The 22,902-nt window shown below is 51.2% G+C and overlaps 1 pseudogene across 1 annotated transcript in view; it reads left to right on the top strand.

The window, feature by feature from the left end:
- The first annotated feature begins 257 nt into the window (after positions 1-257).
- The window catches only part of LOC117081342, a 57,290-nt pseudogene continuing 34,645 nt past the window's right edge, over positions 258-22,902 (top strand). The window contains exons 1-9 of the transcript XR_004436150.1: positions 258-301; positions 11,035-11,254; positions 13,374-13,469; positions 13,550-13,672; positions 14,994-15,109; positions 16,820-16,945; positions 17,186-17,340; positions 17,546-17,701; positions 21,319-21,457. The product of XR_004436150.1 is annotated as a guanylate cyclase 2D-like (transcript). The remainder of the gene's footprint in view (positions 302-11,034; positions 11,255-13,373; positions 13,470-13,549; positions 13,673-14,993; positions 15,110-16,819; positions 16,946-17,185; positions 17,341-17,545; positions 17,702-21,318; positions 21,458-22,902) is intronic.

Below are 22,902 nucleotides of genomic sequence, written 5' to 3'. Positions count from 1 at the left end.
CGCAGAACAGTGAGCAGAGTGTGGAGGGTGGAGTGAGGCCAGTTTCCCAGCTCCAAAGACAGAAGCCTGCAGACCAAGTGCTCCACAGCAGGGAGCAGTGAATGACTCAGCAGTGGACGTGTGCAAGCTTGAGTGGAGATACCACAGGGACCTGCTGTCCTGTCTCAGCGGTGGCATAGAGGCCACTTAAAACTCTTTCCTTGGCGAAGGACTTCCATTTTCCTGGGGAACAGATGGAGTGGCCTTTAACACCCTTGATGGACCTTTACTACCCCACCAGCCAGGACAATCCTGTCTCCCGGTAACACTCACCAGAGCAATGGCCCTCTGCCTGTGACTCAGTCTCTGCCAGGACCTAGGAGCTGGTGGCCAGCCTTCCCCCAATTCCTGGGATTTGCCTCCTGGTCCTAGCCATGCCCCGCACTCTACAAGTTGCTTTGGGCAAGCGGCCCCAGCTGATGCTGTATGGCATAGAGACAAAGCTTCCTTGTCAATCCCTGCCCAAATTGTTGATTCATGAGCAAAATCAACAATTGTCAATGTGCTAAGCCTTTAAGTTTGAGGTAGTTTCCCATCATTAGATAACTAGAGCATGACACCATACTCTGCTGCTCTCTCCAGGAATTCAAAGAGACAAGATGCTTCTAGGGTGTATGTCACATGACTTGCACAAGCGATGTCACCTTGTATAAGTTACTCATCTACCTTGAGTCTCAGTTTCCTCATCTGTGAAGTGAAGACACCAATAGTAACATCTCAAAAATGCAGATGAAGCCATGAACTCTCCAGAGCCTCCTGCTACCTGCTCCTTCTCTTTAGGGTAAAATTTAAACTCTCAAGCCTGGTATTTAAGGCCCTTTTTTATCTGGCCCCTGCCAACCCCTCCAGCGTCATTTCCTGCCATGTCCCAGCCTCAGGAAACCAAGCATTTGCTCTTCCTGGCATTCTCCATGCCCCTGTGTCTCCAGACACTGGCTAATGCTGGTCCTGCTGCCTGATATGCCTTCTTCTCCTATGCGCCTGGCGAGCAGCTATGGACTGATACCAGAAGTGGCCCTAGGAAGCAGACCCTTCAAACAGGATTCTGGAGTTGGGTTGGTTCTGTATTTGTGCAACACAGGGTTTATCTCCTTGCTGGGAGAAATAGGATGCAAGCAAGTTATTACTGGTGGGAGCAAGGGCTGAAGTGCAGGTCAGAAGCCAGACTTCGGGCCATGAGGCAGCTGTGGCACTTAGCCGGGTGGCAATGAGACTGCTTATGAACATGGTGGAAGCTCCTGGCTACTTCTTTTCTTTTATTTTGTTTTGTTTCTTAGAATCAGATAAGATAAGCAACCTGGCTGTTTCTCACAGCCATGTGTATATGAAATGTGAAATTTAAAATTATGACCATACAACTGAGAACATGTGACCATCAGAAGGCTTCCACGACAGCTTGAAGGAGTACCTCATGTCGTGTGGGTGCAGGGAAGGAAGGTATAACAGGGCACCAAGTCCAGGATTCAGCTAAAGGCTGCAGTGTTGTAACACCTCCCTCCTCACAGTCTCTTACACTAAAGGAGGGGCACATATATGTGCTTGACACACATGGAAAGAAAACTTCAAAGTGTGCTAGATGGAAACCCACCTTCAGTCATTATAGTAGAAGGTATTGCCTCTTACCAGGTTCCCAGACTGAGCTGTCCACAGACTCAGAGTCCTTGACTGAGGGGAATCTGGGTTCCTATGAGGAAATTATAGATCACGACTCTTCCTCCAAGGAGGACCTGTGGTATGAACCAAGGTGACTGTTCTCTGAGGAGGGATTCAGCCCATCCAGAAGGTTACTAGAGACTAGGCCAGTGGGCCACTCTTTCCTTAAGAACCAAAATGCCCCGAGGGCCACTGGTAAAGAATAGCAAGGTCAGGGAACACATGCGATCTTGGCCTGAGACCTTCTAATGGAAGGTCCGGTGGGATCATGCCTGCATTCTGTGGTTGTCTCCCCAGTTTCAGAATGAATGATGGGAGTAGACATATATAACCACTAACAGAATCCCTCGATTTGTTCCCTGGCCTGGGGATTTGGGGTTCCATGGGGAAAAGTGTTGAGCTCCCTACCCAGCTTCCCCCCACCCAGTGAATACAGCAAAAGCAATCCCCCTCGGGGAACTGCAGAAATTAGTGTCTGCATCACAGACTTGAGAGAAGCCGGGGTGGTCATTCCTATCACACTCCCATTTAAATTGCACTCTGACTGGTGCAAAGACCAGCTGGGTCCTAGAGAATAATAGTATATTATCACAAACTTATTAATCATTAGTAAGGGATGCCAAGCGGAGCTGCTGTTCCAGCTGTCTTTTGGATCAAGTCAGTACAGCCCTTGACACCTGGTATGCAGCCATTAGCCTGGCAAATATTTTCTTTTCCATTCCTATCAGTAAGGAAAAAGAGGTTTGCAGGACAGCAGGATGCCTTTATTTATTGTTTTGTTCCCAGAGCTATGTTACGTCTCTAGTTTGCTATCATAATAGAGCTCAAAGGGACCTTGGATCAGCTCAGTATTCCACAGAACATCATGCTGGTTCATTATATTGATATCATTTTGCTAATTGGATCTGGTGTTTAGGAGGTAGCCAGTATTTTAAATATCCTAGTGATACATGCCAGAGAGAAGGAGGTACACCTTGCAAAAATTCAGGGGGCTGTCATATTGGTGAAGTTCCTAGGGACCCAGTGGAATGCCTTTTCTAACGCGAGAGGCAAGTTGTGGCATGTTGTACCAAACATCACATAGAAGGGGACATAGTGCTTGGTAAGCCCGTTTGGATTCTAGAAGCAATGTATTAGGTTGGTGCAAAGGCAATTGCGGTTTTTGCCATACTTTTATGCCACATTTGGGAGTGTTGTCTTGATCTATTTAACAGGTAGCCCAGAAAGCTGCCAGTTTTCAGTAGATCCCAGGGCTAAACAGCAGATTTGTGCAAGTTGCCCTGCCACCGAACCTTATGACCCAACAGACCCCATGGTATCTGTGGCAGACAGAGATGCAACATGGAGCCTCTTCAACTTCCAACCGGAGAATCACAGCATAGACTGCTAGGCTTTGGGCATAAAGCCATATATATTATTTTTTTGTGGACAACTTTCATCCACTTGAAAAGCAGTTCTGACTTGCTCCTACTCCTGGTGGAGACCAGCTACGACGATGAATACTGAATGACTGTTCTACCAGAATTGACCACTGAATCAGGGGCTATCTGATTCACTGGATCAGAAGATTGGCCACGCATAGAAGCCTTCTATGTCGCCAAGCAGATGGCCCAGACTGCCATAGTACCATCTCTTATTTTTTGCCACTTCTCCCTCAACTGATACCTGATACCAAAACCATACATGGGGAGTTTCTCATCAGCAGTTGGTAGAGGAGGAAGAAGTGTAGGTCTGGTTCACAGGTGGATATCACAGTATGCTGGTACCAGCCAGAAATGGATGGCAGCTGTATTACCACTCCAATCAAGGCTGGTCCTGACATACAAGTGGCAGAAGGAAAGCCTCTTGGGCAGGATTTCGGGGGGGGGCACAGCTAGTTGTCCATTTTGTGCTGAAAGAGAGAGGGCCAGTGGTACTTATTTACTTTGATTCATGGGCAGTTGACAATGGGCTGTCTGGATGGCCATAGTCTTGCTATAAACAAAATTAGAAATTGGTGTCAATGAGGTATGTGGTCAGGCCTCTCAGAGCAGTCACAGGTGTGAAGATACACATGCTTCACATGAATGCCCCACCAGTGGGCATCTATGACAGAAATCCTCAAGATTAGGTGGACAGGATGACTTGTGGCTATCAGTCAGCTTCTTTCCATAGCTCCTCCAGTGCTTACTCAATGGCCATGTGGCCGTGGCAGTCAGAATGGAGACTTGCATTGGTTCAACAACATGGGCTTGTACTCACCAAGGCCCATCTAGTTACTTCCACAGCTGAGTGCCCAACCTGCAGATAGCAGAGGCCACTGCTAAGCCCAAAAACTGGCACCACTTCCCTGGGGGGTCAGCTGGTTACTTGGTGACAGTTTGATTATATGAGAGCTCTGCCTTCATAGAAGCAGCAATGCCTTTCTTTCTACTTGTAGAGATAGAAATATAACTGTGTATAGAGTTGCTTTTCTTGCCTACAATGCTTTTGCCAGTACCATCATTCATAGTCTTATAAGAGTGCCCTATATGTTACTATGTTGTCCTACACAACATTGTCTCTGACCAGGGGAAGCATTTTACTGCAAAGGAACTGAAGCAGTGAGCTCATCTCCTATCATCCAGAAGCATCTGGCTTGACAGAAATGTGGAATGGTCCATCAGGCAATAGCTCAGTTGCCAAATGGTCTAGGGGATGGCATCCTGTGCTTCCAAGATGCAGTATATGCCTTATACTAGGGGGTAAAGTGGGCCATCTTCCTACAGTCAGAATGGATGGGCTGGGAACCAAGGAATAAAGATAGGAGTGGCCTCTTTCACCATTACCTACGAACTCACCAGAAGAACGTTTCCTGCCTGTGCCCATGGCCTTGGATTCAGTGGTTTGGAGCACCTAGTTCCCAGGGGAGAAACACTCCCTCCAGAGAATGTAGTAATTTTTCCAATGAAATGAAAACTGAAACTATTGCTTGGACATTTTGGGCTCCTCAGGACTTTGAATCAACAGACAGAGAAGGGAATTACTGCGTAAGCCCAAGTAATCAATTCCAATTATCACAAGGAAATGGGGTTGTTGCCTCACAATGGGGACAGGCAGGACCATGACCAGAACCCCATATACTAACTGGGGAGCCATTTAATACTCCCTTGTCCAGTCCTGGTCAATGATAAATGGGGAAACCCAATAAAGACCAGACTTTATTGGTCTGAAGAGGCTTCAGATCCTTCCATCCATACTAACCAATGGCACATCCATTCAATGTGTCCTTTGCCCACTGAAATTATAACAATTGTGTAGCAATACGAAAAACACTTCCACAAAGTTATAACATGGCATTATTACCCTTCTTTTTTGAATAGCACCTATCACTTTCTTTTTTTTTTTTTTTTTTTTTGAGACGGAGTTTCGCTCTGTCGCCCGGGCTGGAGTGCAGTGGCCGGATCTCAGCTCACTGCAAGCTCCGCCTCCCGGGTTTATGCCATTCTCCTGCCTCAGCCTCCCAGTAGCTGGGACTACAGGTGCCCACCACCTCGTCTGGCTAGTTTTTTTGTATTTTTTAGTAGAGACGGGGTTTCACCGTGTTAGCCAGGATGGTCTCGATCTCCTGACCTCGTGATCCGCCCGTCTCGGCCTCCCAAAGTGCTGGGATTACAGGCTTGAGCCACCGCGCCCGGCCGACACCTATCACTTTCAAACACCAAAAATACTTCTGCTTACTTATTATGTTTATTATTTGTTTACTAACATACCTTTCCCTATCCCTGCTAGAAAGTAAGTTCTGTGAGGGGGAAAAATATTTTTTTGTTTTTTTAGATTTGTTTGTTTGTTGATGTAGCTCAAGCGTTTAGAACAGTGCGTGAAACATGGAAGGGAGCAAGAGGGAAACAACAGGAATTAGGGGTGGGAGGTGGGGTGGAGGGAAGGCTGGCCCCTTGGCAGAACCATGATGAGGACGCTCAGTAAACATTTGTTGAACGAATAAAGTGACATGAAGAAAGTGAAACACAGTAATTGCTTCACAAGGCTGCTGTAAAGGTTAAATGAGATGGGGTATGCATAACCCCTAGCACAGAGTGGATGCTGAGTGCACCTAGTAAAAGCTAACTTCACCTAGGTAGGAGAAAGCCAGTGGAAGAGGAGGCCTGGAGCCCATGGACTGAGGTCTCTATCTCCACCTAAGTGTTCACCCCAGAAGGGAGTGGCCTCCCTTCTGGCCACTATTTCACTATGTGAAGTGAAATAAGTCCAGCACAGAAAGACAAATATTGCATGTTCTCACTCATACGTGGGAGCTTAAAAAGTGGATCTCATGGAGGTAGAAGGTAGAATGATGGTTACCAGAGGCTGGAAATGGAAGTGGGGAGAAGGGGAATGAAGAGAAATTGGTTAAAGGGTACACAAATACAGCTACGTAGAAGGAATAAGTTCTAGTGTTCGATAGTGCAGTAGAGAAATTATAGTTAACAGTAATTTATTATGTATTTCAAAATAGCTAGAGAGAAGAATTGTAATGTTCACAACACAAAGAAAAGATGAATGTTTGAGGTGATGGATATTCCAGTTACCCTGACTTGGTCATTACACATTGTATCCATGAGCAAAGCCCAGACCTACAGTCAGCCCTGCCACTTACCAGCTCTGTGCCCTTGGTCAAATCACCTAACTTCTCTGGGCCATACTTTATAAGGTGAGGCTAATAGTAATACCTGTCTCCATGGGTTGTGTGAATGGTGCCTAGCACAGGGACTGGCACACGGCAGAGGTTCAAATAAAATAAGGGTTTCTTTAGTGCTTGCCCATCCTTCCCCCTAGGAGCCACCCCCAACCAGGTCTGGAGCTGTCCGGAGTGCTGAAGACCTCCCCTCTCTTTCTCCATCCCCCCATGTGTCTCTCTTTACTTTATTCCCTCTTTCCTTCCTGCTTGTGGCTCCCCAGAGCACTGGGGTCTGAACAGATCTGATTTTCCAAGTGGCTTCTTCAGGCTCCTGAGAGGGACAGGTAGGGAATGAGCCATGTAGGAGGCTCTTCCCAGGGAACAGGGTCAGAAAGGGACAGGCAGAAGAGTGGTGATCGTACAAGCTATTGGGGGAAAGGCACCCCTGAGGCCAGAGTCTACTCTGAGAGCTTGACATCTGGGGATCCTGTTGCAGGAACTTTAGGGCCTACCAAAAGGCAATGAGTCGACTCCAATAACACAGAATGGCAGGTCAGTCTGTGGGGAGCTTGCTCTGGAAGAAGGTAAGAGGCACTAGGTTGGGGGACAGGAGGATGACCCTTCACTGCAGGGGCTATGACAGGAATCCCCCATCCCCCTCCCCTGACTATGACAGGAATCCCCCATCCCCCTTCCCCAGGTTCCTGTAACTTCCCTATTTTGGTCATTTATCTGTTAGTGCAGCTAAAGGTATCTTCAGCTTTTGGGGATTATGGGGCTGTGGAGTTGACTAACTCCAGGAGCTTGGCTCTATGAGCCAAGCAGTCTGTGGCTAATCTTTGGGGCCCATCTCCCTGAGTCTAAAAATACAAATGGTCTCTCCCCAGGAGGATGGCACATAAGTCTATTGTGCCCAGAGGTGGAGGCACTAGAGGCTCACACACTCTTGGAAGAAGGGTTGGAAGAGGAGATGCAGCCAGCTTTAGAGACAAAAACCACCCATCTCTGGATTTTTGTCAACATGTAGAACATCAGAGCTGAATGATCTTTGGAAATCTAAATGTCTAAGCCAAGTTCTCCCTGTACAGCTGGGAAAACTGAGGCACAGAAAGGGTTGTAGACTCTGTCTCATAAATCAGCGACAGAACTGGGATTAAAAGCTAGCTCCTGCCTTGACCCAGTGCTGGCCTGCTAAGATCTTTAGCCCTCTGTGAGCCCCTGCAGGCCATCCACTGCAGAGTTCTAGGGATACTGAGCATGGCCAGCAAGACCTCAGGCCAGGGGAGCCTGCTGCAGCTTTATGGGACTGAGGGCTACCCACACTCCTTTCTGTTCCTGTCTCTCTGTCTGTACACAGATGAATTGATTTAGATGTTTGTATCTCCAAGGATCCTTCAGCTCTGATGTTCCAGGTGTCAATAAAAAGAGGTGATTTTTGTCTTCAACTAGGAGGCAGGAAGCCAAGCTCTGGTTCAAGTTCAGTCCTAAGTTTTGGTGAGACCTTGGACAAGTCACTGTCCCACCCAGAGCCACAGTTTCCTCCTCTGTAAAAGGGAGTAAAAAGTCCTTCTCAGGGCCTCTGGATGTGGCAGTGTGTGCCTATAGTCTCAGCTACTCAGGAGGCTGAGGCAGGAGAATTGTTTACCCGGGAGGTGAAGATAGCAGTAAGCTGAGATGGCGCCATTGCACTCCAGCCTGGGCGACAAGAGCGAAACTCCATCTCGAGAAGAAAGAAAAGGAAAGAAAAGAAAGAGAGTGGAATAGAAAAAGAGAAGAATAGAATTGAGCAGAATAAGCTAAAATAGATAGGAAGAACAGTAGTAGCTATGAGACTGCACTGCAGATAGCAAGGGTAAGTGGTTCTGAGAGATGTCCTTTCAGGGTACTCAAGTTCTATACATTCAGCCTCGTGAGTCTACCAGGGTAAAATGTATTTCTCACTGTGGGGCACAGTCTGCCTGACCCTGGCTGTACTCTGGGGACACGGGGAGGATCCGGCTGGGCTCCAGCCACGAGGAACCTGAGTGTGGTCGGAGACAGGTGTGTATGTGTATGCCGGGCAAAGGAGAGCCAAGAGGCTGGAGCTGCGGATCTGTTTGGAGATGTGGAGGGCTTCACAGAAGAGGTGACACTGGACAGGGCCTGACAATGAGAAATTGATTTTGGAGTGGAGCTGACAGGGAAAGGCATTCCAGGCAGAACACACTCCAGCTAGTGCAAAGGCGTGGAGGTAGCATGCCAGCAGGACTGGGAGAACATCAACAGTTTGGCTCTGCATGGCCAGAGCCTGGCAGCAGGGGGTGGGGAGACCCTCAGACTCCTTCTCCACCCCTGCTGCAGGGGATTGAGCTCCAGCCACAGTGCTGGCTCTCAGGAGCCAGGAGGTAGAGGGGTGAGGGGCACACTCTCTGGAGTCAGATTGAGGGGAGTCCCACTGCCGCCCCCTCCACCCCATCTCGCACCCATGTGACCTCAGGCAAGTCACCAGACCTCTCTGTGCTATGGTTTCTTCATTAATGGCACGAGGCTGATCTACTGCAGACAGCGGGCTCAGGACCGTGCCTTCACACAGCGGCACAGCTTGCAGCCCGCGCTGGCGTTTCCCGTGTGGTGGCTTACTTCCGAGTTGGGTGGAGCAGCTCCCCCGCGTGGCCAAACACAGAACAGCGCTTCCAACCCTTAAGAGAAAGGGCGTTTTGGGAAGTTGGCCCAGCAGAGCAGATGGCACAAAGACCTGGCTTCTGTTTCCACTCAGTCCTGGTGGGCCTCTCTTTGAGGACCTCCAGCACTATCTAAGACATGGAGGAGTGGACTTGTGGCCCCCACAGTACGGGCCCCCAGAGGCTCAGCTGAAGCCAGGACTCCAGGCTCTGAAGTCCATGTGATGAGGGGTCTTCAGGCTCCAGCAAGGAGACCCTCAGCCTTCCTGGGTTTTCTGCAGAAAGAGAGTGTAGTGGGAACCCAGGCCACATCCCAAACAAGTGGTGGCCCTTTTGTGGCTGCCATTGCCATGCTGGTCAGGACCCAAGTGGGGAAGACGGAAAAGATGCAAAGGAAGTCCATTGTGGACCCCGACCTTGGCAAGGGCTCCCTTCTGTCCTGGTGCCTGGGGGTGAAATTGGCAGCTTTATTATTCGGGGCTGCTTCTCTTACTAAGGTAGAGATGAATGTATCCGTGTCTACTTAGACCTTAAGGAGCCACCCAGGACCAAGGTTAAGATTGAAAGTGGATGATGATAAGCAAAATGCGGTCTATCATACAGTGAGTATTACACAGTCACGAAAAGGAATGAAGTACTGAGGTATGCTGCAATAAGGACGAACCTGGAAAGCATTACTCTAAGTCAGGGAAGCCAGACACAAGCCAGGCACAGTGGCTCACGCCTGTAATCCCAGCACTTTGGGAGGCCCGGGAAGGGGGTGTGGATCACGAGGTCAGGAGTTCGAGACCAGTCTGACCAACGTGGTAAAACTCCATCTCTACTAAAAATACAAAAATTAGCTGGAATACAAAAATTAGCCAGGTGTGGTGGCAGGCGCCTGTAATCCCAGCTACTCAGGAGGCTGAGGCAGGAGAATCTCTTGAACCCAGGAGGCAGATATGCAGTGAGCTGAGATCGTGCCACTGCACTCCCGCCTGGACGACAGAGTGAGACCCTGTCAAAAAAAAAAAAAAAAAAAAGAAGCCACACACAAAGTACCATGTATTATGTGCATTTGTATGACATGTCCAGAATAAGCAAATCCACAGAGACAAAAAGCAGATTCATGGTTGACTGGGGTTGAGGAAGGGAGGAATGGGGAGTAACTGCTAATGGATTTATTTTGGGGACGATAAAAGTGTTCTATAAGTAAATGGCATTAATGGTTACATAACTTGGTGAATATACTAAAACCACTTAATTGTACATTTTTAAAAGAATGAATTTTATGATATGTGAGTATCTCAATTTAAAATAATTCTTTAAAAAAGAACAAAAAAGGATTATAAGCTGGGAGCCAACCTGCCTGGGTTCAAATTCTAGCTGTACCCCTGTGGTGGTTATGAGTCCTGGGCAACTCCCCAACTGCTCCTCTAGAAAAACAGAGATAATGGTCAACATGCTTCTTAGTGCTGTTGTAACACTGAATGACAAAATGTTTGAGAAGGTTCTTTAGGACAACACAGAGAAAGCTGTCAACAGCCAAGTATGGTGGCTCATACCTGTAATCCCAGCTCTCTTGGAGGCTGAAGTGGAAGGATTGCTTAAACCCAGAAATGTGAGGCTGCAGTGAGACATGATTGCACCACTGCACTCCAGCCTGGGCAACAGAGCAAGACCCTGTCTCAGAAAAAGAAAGAAAGAAAAAACCATCAATACGTATTAGCAATTGTCAGGGGCAATGGGGTTGGGTAGGGCAGGACGTTGGTCAAAATGATTGGGCAGACAGGCCAGGAGGGCCATATTAATACAAATCTATCCTCCATTAAAGGGATATTTTTCATCAGATCAAACTCAGATTTGGTGGCCTTGGCTGTTATTGTTATGGGGCAGATTAAAGGGAAATTCTACCTTTGCTAGACCAGTGGGGGTGGGGGTGGGGTGGCAGCAGAGCGGGTGCCTAGGAGTTCTGAGCAGCTCTCCAGGGCTAGAGAACTGTGGGCTTCAGGGCAGACCACAGTGGAACTGGGCCTGCAAAGGTGACTCTGCCATCTCTGTCCCCAGTTGTGGTGCTTGGATGCACTTGGCAGTGCTAGTGGGCTTGGAGATGACCACCCTGCTGAGCCGTGCCTGGGCTGAGGGCCTGATGGATGGGAGATTGGTCTTCCTGCCCTACGACACGCTGCTCTTCTCCCTGCCTGACTGCAACCACTCCTACCTGTCTCTCAGCACTGGTGGGCCCCTGCGGGAGGCCTTTGATGCAATGCTCACCCTTCAGCCTAGAGTCTGGCCCCATAGACAAGGCCTTTGCTGCTGCCTGGCCCGATGGAGAGGCAGCTGCCCACCTGGGACCAGAGCAGGTGGATATGCTCCAAGTGCAGACCCCTGTATGCCTTGAGTGCGGGCCCAGGAGCAGGGGTGCATGCGCTCAGGCCCATCTCCACCATGGGCACATGGCCTGTTTTGGACAAAGCATCTCTCTGCCTAGTCCCTGGGTATGGTCAATCTCTTTCTCCTTCTTGTATATGTATATGGCTTTTACCATGAGGTGGCTTATGTATGTATATGTGTATGTCTGCAGTAGTCCCCCTTATCCAATGGGAACATGTTCCCAGACCCCCAACGGATGCCTGATGCCGTGGATGGTACCAAACTCTATATATGCTGCGTTTCCTATACCCACATACCTATAATAAAGTCTAATTTATAAATTAGGCATGGTAAGACATTAACAACAATAACTAAATAATAAAATAGAACAATTATAACAATATACTGTAATACAAGTTAGTGGATGTGGTCTTTCTGCCTCTTTCAAAATATCTTAGTATTTTGAGACCCTGATTGACTGTGGGTAGCTGCAACCACGGAAAGGGGAATTGCAGATAAGGGGGGACTCCCGCACGTCTCTGTCTGTCTCTGTTCTTCCCTATCACTCACCTTTTTGGCCTGCCTTGCCAGTGCTCCTCTGTGTCTCTTCTGCTTCTATTTATCTATCTCCAGCTCTCTCAGTCCCTGAAATTCTCATTTCTGGCCCAGCTGCTCTTTCTTTTGCCTGCATTTCTTCTCTCCTGGCTCTGCATCTCTCTAGCAAATGACAGCGATCAGAAGGGGAAAGTGTTGGGAGCGCACACTTTCCCAGTGGGAGAGAGGGGAGGATTTCCTCTAGTCATTGCTGTGAATCTGAAGTGTTAGTGGTGGGGGACACAGCTGCTTGCCTGGCTTGGCTTACAGGACTCAGTGAACTTGGGTCTCCTGGGGATGCCCGCTTCTTGGTGTTAAGAAGACAGTAGTGCCTGGAGGAGGTGACAGGGATGTGGGTGCTGATGGCGGCCATTCAGGCAGTCATCCATCTGACGGATGTGGATTGAGTCCTTCTCATGTGCCACTACGTCTGGTGTCAGGAAGACAGTGGCGAACAAGACAGACCTGGCCTTTAAGGAGTTTCTATTCTGTTAGGGGGAGACAGCAGGCAATAACCAAATAACCAGATAACTAAATTCACATAGTGATAATGCCACCGAGAAAACAGAACAGGATACAGTGATAGAGGAGTGGGATGGAGCAGTGGCCAACAAGAGCTAGATGGGCAGGGAAGCGCACTTGAGGGGTGGCACTTGAGCTGAGCTCCAAATGGTAAGGAAGCAGCTAGATGAGGATCTGGATGAAGAGCAACCAGTCAGGGGAAGCAGCAAGTGCAAAGGGCCTGAGGCAGAGCGAGCTCCAGTTGATGGAGGAAAAGGAAGGAGGGAGTGTGGAGTGGCTGAGGTGTCATGGGCGATGAGACAGGAATTTGAGATGAGCTTGGGGCCTGAGCAGGTGAGGCTTTATGGGCCACAAGGAGTCTGAACTTATTGTAAGTAAAATGGGACTTGTCAAGGCCCTGGCTGCCTCCTGAGAAGATCCGTTTGAGACTTGAGGAAGAAGCCCATGGCCCTGGATGTGCTCCACACCCTGAGCTTTAGGCTCCCCGTCTGTACAGTGAGGGGGTTGGCCAGAATGACTCCCAGGGGCCCTCCAGCTTTGAAAACAATTCTCCCTGGGCTCTACATTCCTCTGTGTCCCTGAATCCAGACCATCCCCGAGTCTCAGGCATATCTGGAAAAGGGCAGCCTTCCACCCCCTGCCCTCTCTGGCTGCTGCATGAGGACTCTTGGCAACTTGGGAACGGTGCAACCGGGGACCAGCAGATGCATCAGGCCCAGGGGTTCCAGACCCGAGCCCGAGGCAGAGGGGCTGCGTGGAGACAATGTTCAGTGCCCTCCCAGCCCGGCTGGGACTGACAGGGAGACAGAAATGGAAACAGGGAGAGAAAACGTGACGGCTCTGAGTCAGAGGCCAGACTGACGCTGGGAGGGGCGATGGCATCACTCCCACTGCCCTGCCCCCTCTCTCGCCTCCAGATTGGGCATCCAGCAGCTGCAGCTGGTGCGGGCCCCCACCAGATCCTGCTGACAGCCCAGGAGCTCACCTTCATCCATCCACCCCTGAACAGATGGGTGGGTAGGGCCGGGGCTGAGTTGAGCGGACAGTAGACAGAGGCCCAGTCTGCGTTCCTCATCACGCCTGCCCCCTCCAGAGGCTGCATGTGAATGATGAACGGGGAAGTGTGGCAGATGGTGGGAGCCTGAGATCAGTGGCCCAGGGGTCAGCAAAGAGTCTGCCAGCCCCCCAGGAACCCACCAGTGTGGCCCTGTACCAAGCGAGGGCCTCTGCCATCCCCATGCCCAGGCCTAGGCAGTCAGTTTGGGAGAAGCCGAGGGAGCCTCTGTATGGCCTACTTCTGTTACAGACTGAGAAACTGAGGCCCAGATAGGAGCAGTGCCTTTCCTGGGTCACTTGGCAAATTGGCAGCAGGGCTCGGAGTGGGAAGTAGGACCCCAACTCCTGGCCCAGCATGGTTCATGATCTGACCTGAAGGAACAACCAGGTCCCAGGCACTTGGCCCTTGGTGCTGCCAATGCTGTTCACCCCAGGGCCTCTCTTAGGGACCAAGGCCAGCCTAGTTCACCCTCCTGTCTGCTTAGGTAAGGTGAGATCCTGGGTCTCCCAGGCCCTGATGTGTGGGGGCAGCACCCAACCCAGAATAGTCTCAGGCAGAGCCGGGGTCGCCAGCTGGCGGGGAGGCTGGGCAGTCAAAGGTGAGCTCAGCGAGATCTCAGGATGCTGGGGATGCCACCATTTCTCAGGTGCTGTCATTCTGAAGTTCAACAATTCATGAATGCTACGATTCACCGACACCAAGACTCTCACGGTAGATGAGCCAGGCTAGTTGTTTCTACAGAAGCAACATGAGCTGCTTGCTCTTTCTTTTCTACCTGTCCCCTGAGGGAATTCCATCTTTTTTCCTTTTCTGCTGGAAGGAGGCTTTAATGGTGACAAAGAGTGTTTTGTCTGCTTCTCTGAGTTGGCTGACGGGCTGTAGGTGAGGCTGAGAAGGCAAAACCCATCGGTGATGGAAGAGAGAAGGCCAGGGTTATAGCTAGCTTTGGGCCAGGCCAAGGCAAGGGTAGAGCCCCCACCTGAGACCCCTCCTCTCCCATCGGCCCTTCTCTCCTCCCCATGAATCCCTGGGTCACAGAGCTCCCCACCCAAGCAGTTCACAGAGCTAGGGGTGTCATGAGGGCCTGAGGCCTGCAGGGCAAAGCTGATCTGTAGACCAGGAGCCAGCATGCTTGACACCCACCATCTCAGTCAGCCCCTGAGATGTGGGTGGGCGCTATCATCCTCACTTTACAGATTTGGAACCTGCAGCTCAGAGAACTGAAGTCACCCACCCCAGGTCACAGAGCTGGAAAGTGATGGTGTCAGGACTGGAACTGGAATCCTTCAGCAAAAGCCTGGCTCCCGGCTCTGCCTGGGTTATAGCAAATGTTTCCATTTACCAGGCTGTGCCTGGCTCAGAACACACAGAAGGAATGCGTTGATGGGGAAGAAACTGAGCTGAGAGAGGTAGAGGGGTTTTCCTGAGGTCCCACAGCTGAGGAGCAGCAGCAGCTAACCTCTTGCTCTTCCTTGAATAGGGAGACTGGGTGTGACTGAAGAAGTGTGAAGTGGGCTGAGACCCTGAAGTGCGCCCGAGCTGCCTCAGCCTCCTGAGGAAGGCAGGGCTATAGAGGGCACAGAGGGTGGGTGGGGAGCGACGCTGCTCAGGAGACCCTTACTGGTCCAGATTGGTCTCAAAGAGGAAGTTATTCTTGCCGTCATGATCCTGCCCATTGCCAGTGCCTCAATCACAGTAATTCAATATTGCTGTCACTGTCCCATGCCAGCATCCTTAAAGCCACATCACCACCCCATAACCCACAGTCCCCATAACCACCAGGGCACAGTGCCCTCCATCAATGCCCTCGCATGGTAACTCATCATGAAGGGACCTTATCCTGCAGCCCCCTCCCTCAACCCATCATTTCTTTTATTTGCTGTTTACTGAGCATCACTTACGTGCCAGGCACTTATGTGCAGTGTTCTGGGCTTTGGGGATACAGAGTGGAGAAGAGAGACAAAGTCCTCTCCCTCAGGGAGATCCTAAGCACCTGTCATCACTAACCACAAAAGCATTTTCACCCCCAAGATCGTCACCATCCTGAGAGGCACTGAGGGATGGAGAAAGAGCATGAGACTTGAGTCAGGAAGATCCGGGTGAAATCTTGCCTCCACAGAACTCTTAGCTTTCCTGTAAAATGGAGCTAGTGATAGTCACCTTCTGGGGGATTATGATTGCAGAGAACACATGAAATAACCTAGAACTCTTCCTGGCAAGTGGTGTGCTTTTGATACATGGGGAATTTTATTCATATCTCCAATATCACCACAGTCTGAAATAAAGTTCAGAAGGATTAAGACACTGGAAGTTAAGTTAGGCATTTCCCAGTGGGCATCTTGCAACGTATGTGAGTACATTTTTTTTTTTTTTTTTTTTTTTGAGACAAGATCTTGCTCTTTCGCCCAGGCTGGAGTGCAGTGGCTGGATCTCAGCTCACTACAACCTCCAGCTCCCAGTCTCAAGCAATCCTCCCACCTCAGCCTCCCAAGTAACTGGGATTACGGGTGTGCACCACCACGCCCAGCTAATTTTTGTATTTTTAGTAGAGACAGGGTTTCACCATGTTGGCCAGGCTGGTCTCGAACTCCTGGCTTCAAGTGATCTGCCATTCATCCACCTATTGACTCATTCACCCATTCACCACCCACTCACCAACCACCCATCCACTCACCCATCCATCCATCCACCCATTCATCCACCCACCCATCCACCCATCCATCTACCCACCCACTCACCAACCATGCAACCACCCATCCACAAACCACCCATCCACCTACCCAACCACTCACCCACCCACCAACCACCCATCCACCCACTGACCAATCACCCACCAACCCATCCATCCACCCAGCCACCCACCCATTCACTCATCCATCCACCCACCCACCCATCTACCCAGCAGCCCACTAGGTACCCATTCACCCACCCATTCACCCATCACCCATCCACCCATCCACCCATCAACCACCCACCCACCCATCTACCTGCCTACCCACCAGCTAGCCACCCACCCATCCACCCACCCATCCATCTATCTATCCATCCACCACCCACCACCATCTATCCATGTATACATTCATCCATCCATCCTCCATCCATCCCTCAACACCCACCCATTCATCCATCTGTCTGTCCATCTATCCATTCATTCAACATTTCTGATGCCTCTCCATGCTTAGCCTTGTGTTTGGTGCTAAGTGCAGGTGGCCTAGATGTGGAATGCACCTGGTCCAGCCCTCGAAGGCCGCCTGGGGGCTGCTAAGGTGCCCATTTCCCTGACAGATGTGGGAGCTGCAGTGTGAGAACGTCGCCACTGGGCTTTTTCGTGACCCCTGGGGTCAGTGCTCTGGTTCTGGAGAACCTGATGAGGAACGAGGAACTGCACCTAGACTGGACCTTCAAGGCCTCCCTGCTGCTGGATTTGATCTGCCCGAGATCCCTCCCTGGGCCTGGCACTGCAGGGAAGTGGGGAAGACAGGGAGATAGGAGATGCTCAGATTTCCCACAGCTGGGCTCTGTCAGCTTTGTCTAACCCAGGGATGTCCAAACAGCATGGCCACAGGTAAACGGGGAGGCAGGAAGGCTTTCTGGGGCCTCTGGGAATTCCGAGAGAACCAGGTTTCCTCTCATTCGTTACAGATCCGATGGACCCGCATTATGTCCATCTTAGGGTGTGAGGTTTCTGCACCACTGACATTTCCCTCCTGGCTGCCTCAAGTCCCAAAACTGTGTGGTGGACAGACGCTTTGTGCTCAAGGTCACTGACCATGGTTATGCAGAGCCCCTGGACACTCAGCAGGCTCCCCAACCCTGGCCAAGTCAGCTCAGCGAAGGGGGCTGCCAGTAGGTTTTGGGGCCTCTGTTTAACTAGGTGTTTGTAAGGTCGGGGGAGAGGGCAATCTCCAGTCCTCTGGCATTGGTGACCTTGAGTTGATCGCTCCTCCTCTCTGAACAAGCTGTAGGCTCTTTACCTGTGAATTGGGGAGAATAGATGCGCCCGGCCCGGCTTGGATGGTCAGTAGGTGATGGTGGCGTGGCCCTGCCCTATGATTGTAGAGCTGCTGCCGGGGCCTGGGTGCCCTGGGTGGGGCACCCTCACAGGGGACATCTTCAGCACTGCCATCATCCTGCAGGAGGTGCTGCCTCGGGGCCCAACCTACTGCTCCTCAGGATTCCCAGTGGAAGGTAGTCACCCTCCTCCCCCTCCTTGGCTGTCCTTGGCTAGAGTCTCGGCCTAGTGGGAAACTCTATGGCAATCAGGAAATCTGGGCCTGAAAATAACCACATAGACACGCACGCCTAAAGTCTGACCATGAGAACTTGACTTAAGCCGGGCTACCTTCAGCAACTCTGCCAGAATAGCAGCTGACCCACTCCAGGGGCTAAGGACGTTGTGCTCTGGGTGAAAATCTCCACCCTGCCTTCCTCCCCAGTGTCACTGCCATGCCTGTAGGTGCTCGTGCCCCGACTGCACCTCCCCTCCATGCCCAGCACAGGCTACACAGAGCTCAGCCCTACTCCAGCTGTGTCACTGTCTTACTCTGTGACCTTATGCAAACCGCTTACCCTCTCTGAGCCTCAATATTCTCATCTATAAATGGGAATCCAATAACAAATGTGGCAGATCCCCAGTCCCATGACCAATGTGGCCAGGCTGCTCAATACCAGGGGGGCTTCGTTACCTGCCCAGGCAGGCTCCTTCAGAGCATCTCTGTCCTCACACTTCTGGCTCCCAAGGATAACCACTGGCTGCTTCCCCATCATCACCTGGCCTGTACACATTTTATCTCTTCCAGCCCCAGTGCCAGGGCCCAACTCCAGAAACGTTTCCTCCCCTCTGCGCTCTCTGTCTGGGCTCCCTGGACCCCAGACTGCTCTTTCTGTCATCCTCCTGCTGCCTCTTCCCAGTCCCAGGGACCTGGCACTCCACAGACACCTGGGTACCTTGGCCCACAGTGCAGACCAGTACAGAGCTGAGCTCACCATCAGATCCTACCCCAATGGATAATCTTTAACTCACAGGAGGCCTAGCCCCACTGCCTTTCTCCACCACAGCACTGCCCCATGAATAATGAGCATTCCAGACCCAAATTTATGAGGTGGAGGAGTGGGAAGAAGGGGGGATTTATCAGACCATTTGTTCAACATTCCTCGGCTGCCTCCCCATCATCTGCCTCTGAGGAGGGAAGGGCTGGCCAGATGGGATCTGCAAGCCATGCCACCAGTGCAAGGCACTCCAGGCCTCGCTCCACCCAGCTTTGGGTGCAGGGACCCAGGCCTGGAATGCTCTGGCCACCCGTGAGGAGGCTGTCAGCCTAGGGCCCACTGCTTCGTGCTGTGTGCTTTCCTTGGCCTGAGGGAGTACAGGGCTCAAGCCACAGGCTCCAGGGAACACCAACCTAAGCCCAGCTCCACACCAACTTGCCTCATGACCTTGAGTAAATCCCCTTTAGGCTCCAAGCCTCAGTCTTCTCATCTGTAAAATGGGAACCATGATGTCTGCCTTCCAGAACAACTGTGAGGATTCAGTGAAATGCTGTAAACGAAGCGCCTGGCATGCAGTGGGAGCTCAATAAATATCTGGGAGGTGATGTTAGTAGCATGCTAAGGGGGTCCCAGGTTCCCTCCTGACTCTAACATCTCTTTAGGATCCTGTGGATGGGGGGGGTCACTTTGCAGTTCCCAAGGCACTTTCATGTGCATGATACCATTTGACAACCCTGAGAGGTAGCTAATCGCCCCTTTTTTAGAGTTGGCTGAGACTCAGAGAGGGGAAGGGATTTCTCAGAGGGGAAGCTGTGGACCTGGGATTCGGTGGACATCCCTGGTCCAAGCTCAGTGTTCTAAAATCTCTTGGAATCATCTGTGGGGCACCCTCTTAGAGCCCAGCCAGGTCTGGCCAGAGCTGGATGCTCAGACTCCTCCCTCAGCCTTCAGCATTGTCCGTCAATCATGGCTATGCCTGGGCTGTGGACAGTATGCCTGGTGCAGTGAGGGGAACATGAGACCTGGCCTGGCCTGGGGCAGGGGTTCCCAGCATGTTCACATGTGAGGACTCCATTTTAATGTCAAAAATGGTTAGAGCCTCACATGCTACTATTTGACTTCTAATATCCACTAACTGAGAACATACCCAATGATAAAATCTGCTGTGAAATCAGCAACACTTTGACATGGGTTTGTATTTTATTCATTACAGTGCCATCTGCATACCTTTGAAAAACAGCAGTACATGTGTGCATGTGGTGTATGGTTGGTTCCATCAGCACACAGTCCTTTGTAAGCACATATGACTTCCCAGATCCCCCACTCTTGGGCCCTCAGGGTCTAACGCCTGTAGGCTGGGAACCTCTGGGCAGAGGAGATCGTGCAGGCTGGGTGCAAACCAGGCCCAGGTCTAGTGTCTGCTTTTGACTGGCCCTATGTGGGTACCTGATTTCACTCCCAGGAGCCTCAGTTTCCCTGTCTATAGAATGGGATGGTGACTCCTGCACTATCCCCAACAAGGCCAAAAAGGGATGGGAAGGGGACTGAAACCCAGAAAGAAATTTATCCTCTCTGGCTCCAAGGGCTCCCACCTCCCTCACTCACGAGAGGAGGATCCCGGCCATCCTTGGAGGAGATTAACCTACTCTGCCTTGTGACAACGCTTGCAAGTACATAGTGTGGTTGTGCCCATCTTCCAGGTGAGGAAGCTGAGGCTCAGAGAGGTGATGCGCCTTGTGTGGACCGTAAATGAGTCATCTAAAGTCCCGCTCTGATCTGTGGACTCCAGAGCCTGAGCTCGGTGTCAGCCCCTCTTCCTCCCAGCCTACTTTAGAATCACTTGGCTCCCCATGGCTCTCCAGCAGCCCCCCGAGGCAGGGGTTATTTCCATCAGTTGTTAGGTGGGGAAATTGAGGCTCAGAGTCACAGCGGAACTAAAACACTGACTTAGCCTGGTGTGGAGACAGGATGACGCGTGGCCAGGTTTTCTTGAGTACAGAATCATAATGATGATGATAATGATAAGCAGACAGTGTTGTTCACACCTGCCGGGAACCGGCACGCCAGTGTCTGAGTGGCAGGGGTTTCAAGATCATTGGTGGTCGTCGTTGGCAACAGAGTAGCGGCAGTTGTTGCGGGGCCTGAGTGTGGGGGAGAGTTTGCCAGATGCCGGGCACCTAACATCCATCATCTTCCACCTCAGCACTCTTCTCAGGAAGGCAGTTTATTCAAGATCAGCCTGACTAACATGGAAAACTCCGTCTTTACTAAAAATACAAAATTAGTCAGGCATGGTGGCGCATGCCTGGAGGCTGAGGCAGGAGAATCACTTGAATCTGGGAGGCGGAGGTTGCTGTGAGCTAAGATCGCGCCATTGCACTCTAGCCTGGGCAACAAGAGCGAAACTCTGTCTCAAAAAAAAAAAAAAAAAAAAAAAAAAAAACAGAAAAGAAAAAAGAAGGCAATTTATATGCTCATTTCACAGATGGGGAGACTGAGGCTCAGAAAGATCATTGTCTTCTCCACCATCCCCTAGTATTGTGATGGCAGATACGGAGTTCAAAACCAGCTCGCAGTTCTCCTGGCTCCCAGTCTGAGACCCTTTCCTTGGCCACACCCAGGGTAGACCCAGGAGAGCAGCAATGCCACGTCCACTGGCCAGCCATACCCTGGACACAGGAGCTGAGGAATATCCTCAGGCCCAGAACCTGGCACTGCTGTAAGCCTACCCTGCCCACACTCTCAGGATCTGAGGCCAGGCTCCTTTCATGACCCTTCCCAGAACCCCAGGCCCATCCACATGGTGTTTGTTGCAGAAATCATCAGGAGGGTGGCATATCCCCCTCCTCTGTGCTGGCCACTGGTGACCCCTGATCACAGGCCACATGAGTGCTGAAGCAGTGCTGGGAGGAGGCTCCAGAGGACAGACCTAGCGTGGACCAGATCTACAGCCAGGTGAGTGCTCCCCAGAGGAGTGGGTGCTCACAAAAAATGGCCCATTTGTTCAGCTCACTTAGCCTACTGCAAGCCCTGTGCTTTCCCTGGGACCTGGAAAGTCATGCAGTAAGAGGCAACTGCCCAGCGCTGTCACCCCTGAGGTCCGCCCTTTAAGGAGAGCTTTCTCAGGACCCCTGGTTCCAGGGACATTTATCCCCTGCCTTCCTGAGTGTCAAGCCCCACGCTAAGGGCCATGCTTCCCTCCTTTCATCCTCACCACAGCCCTCTGAAGAAATAGTGTTAGTTTCTTGGCTTCGTGGGAGAGAAATGAGGCCTGGAGAGGCGGGGGGACTTGCCCAAGGTAACTGAGTGAGTGAAAGGTGGGACTGGAGTCCAACCCAGGTCTGTCTGTCTGCAGAGCTGCGCCAGCAACCCCACCTTGTACCAGGCCTCCTGGCACCAGAGGAGAGAGGCCATTGTGGCTGTGGAGACAGTACTACTTCCTGAGTCAGTGAGGGGAAAATGTGAGGGGCCTTGGGGCACCCCCAGGACTGCCTTGGGGATTTCAGTGGGAGGGGCAAGGCAAGTCTGTGCAAGCTGGCAGGGCAGCAGTGGAATGTGTGAGTGAGCAGTGGAGTGAACATGACCAAGCTGGCTGATGGCGTCCATGGGGCCAACCCATCAGACCCAAGGGGACAGTGCCTCCCCTCCCCATCCTCCACTCCCCAGCCGTGGTGGAGAGTTGCCAAGGAGCAGTTTAGGGAGCAATAAAGGGGTTAGGACAGGTGACGAGAGGGAGAGAGGCAGCAAGGCAGTCCAAGGAGACGCACGCAGGTGTCCTTTGAGAAGCCCTGCCCATCACCTCTCTTCCCACATCCCCTCCACACTTAGCTCTGGCATCGGGGTGGTGCCCCCCTCCACAGATGAGAAATCTGGAGCTCACAGTAAATGACCTCTAAGCAGTCACCATAATGGTGGGTAGCAGCACTAGGATGAGCAACCAGTTTATAAAGCACCAGCCTGGGATCTTTCCAGGGGATCAGAGGTTGCCATGGCCAGTGAGGTGGGGAAGGGCTCTTGCCCTGACTGAGGGGCGACTGTGGGATTCTTGCCCAAGATTCCTGCCCAAGGCCCAACAGCAAACAAGGCTGAGATGGGCACACATGAATTCAGCCTGAAGAAGGGGGAAATGGCATCATACTGTGGGGAGGTGAGGGGTCAGATGCCTGGATTCACATCTATGTGAGAATCCAATGGATATCATCCCACTTACCCACTGTTTGACCTTGGACAAGTTAATGTTCCTATTGGGCCTCAGCCTCCCTGTATGTTTCCAGGAAAGATAACTAACCCTGGCCTAACTCTCCAGATAGGTGTGACCATCCAGTGAAATAACTAATTTTTTAAAAATGTAGTTCTTTGAGAAGAAGAGAGTGAGTAAGGTACAAGAGAAAGAACACTGA

Source organism: Trachypithecus francoisi, unplaced genomic scaffold, assembly GCF_009764315.1.
Source record: "Trachypithecus francoisi isolate TF-2019V2 unplaced genomic scaffold, Tfra_2.0 Lachesis_group8, whole genome shotgun sequence".
NCBI lineage: Eukaryota > Metazoa > Chordata > Mammalia > Primates > Cercopithecidae > Trachypithecus > Trachypithecus francoisi.
Note: the sequence above shows the minus strand (reverse complement) of the source record. Positions and strands in the feature narration are given on the sequence as shown.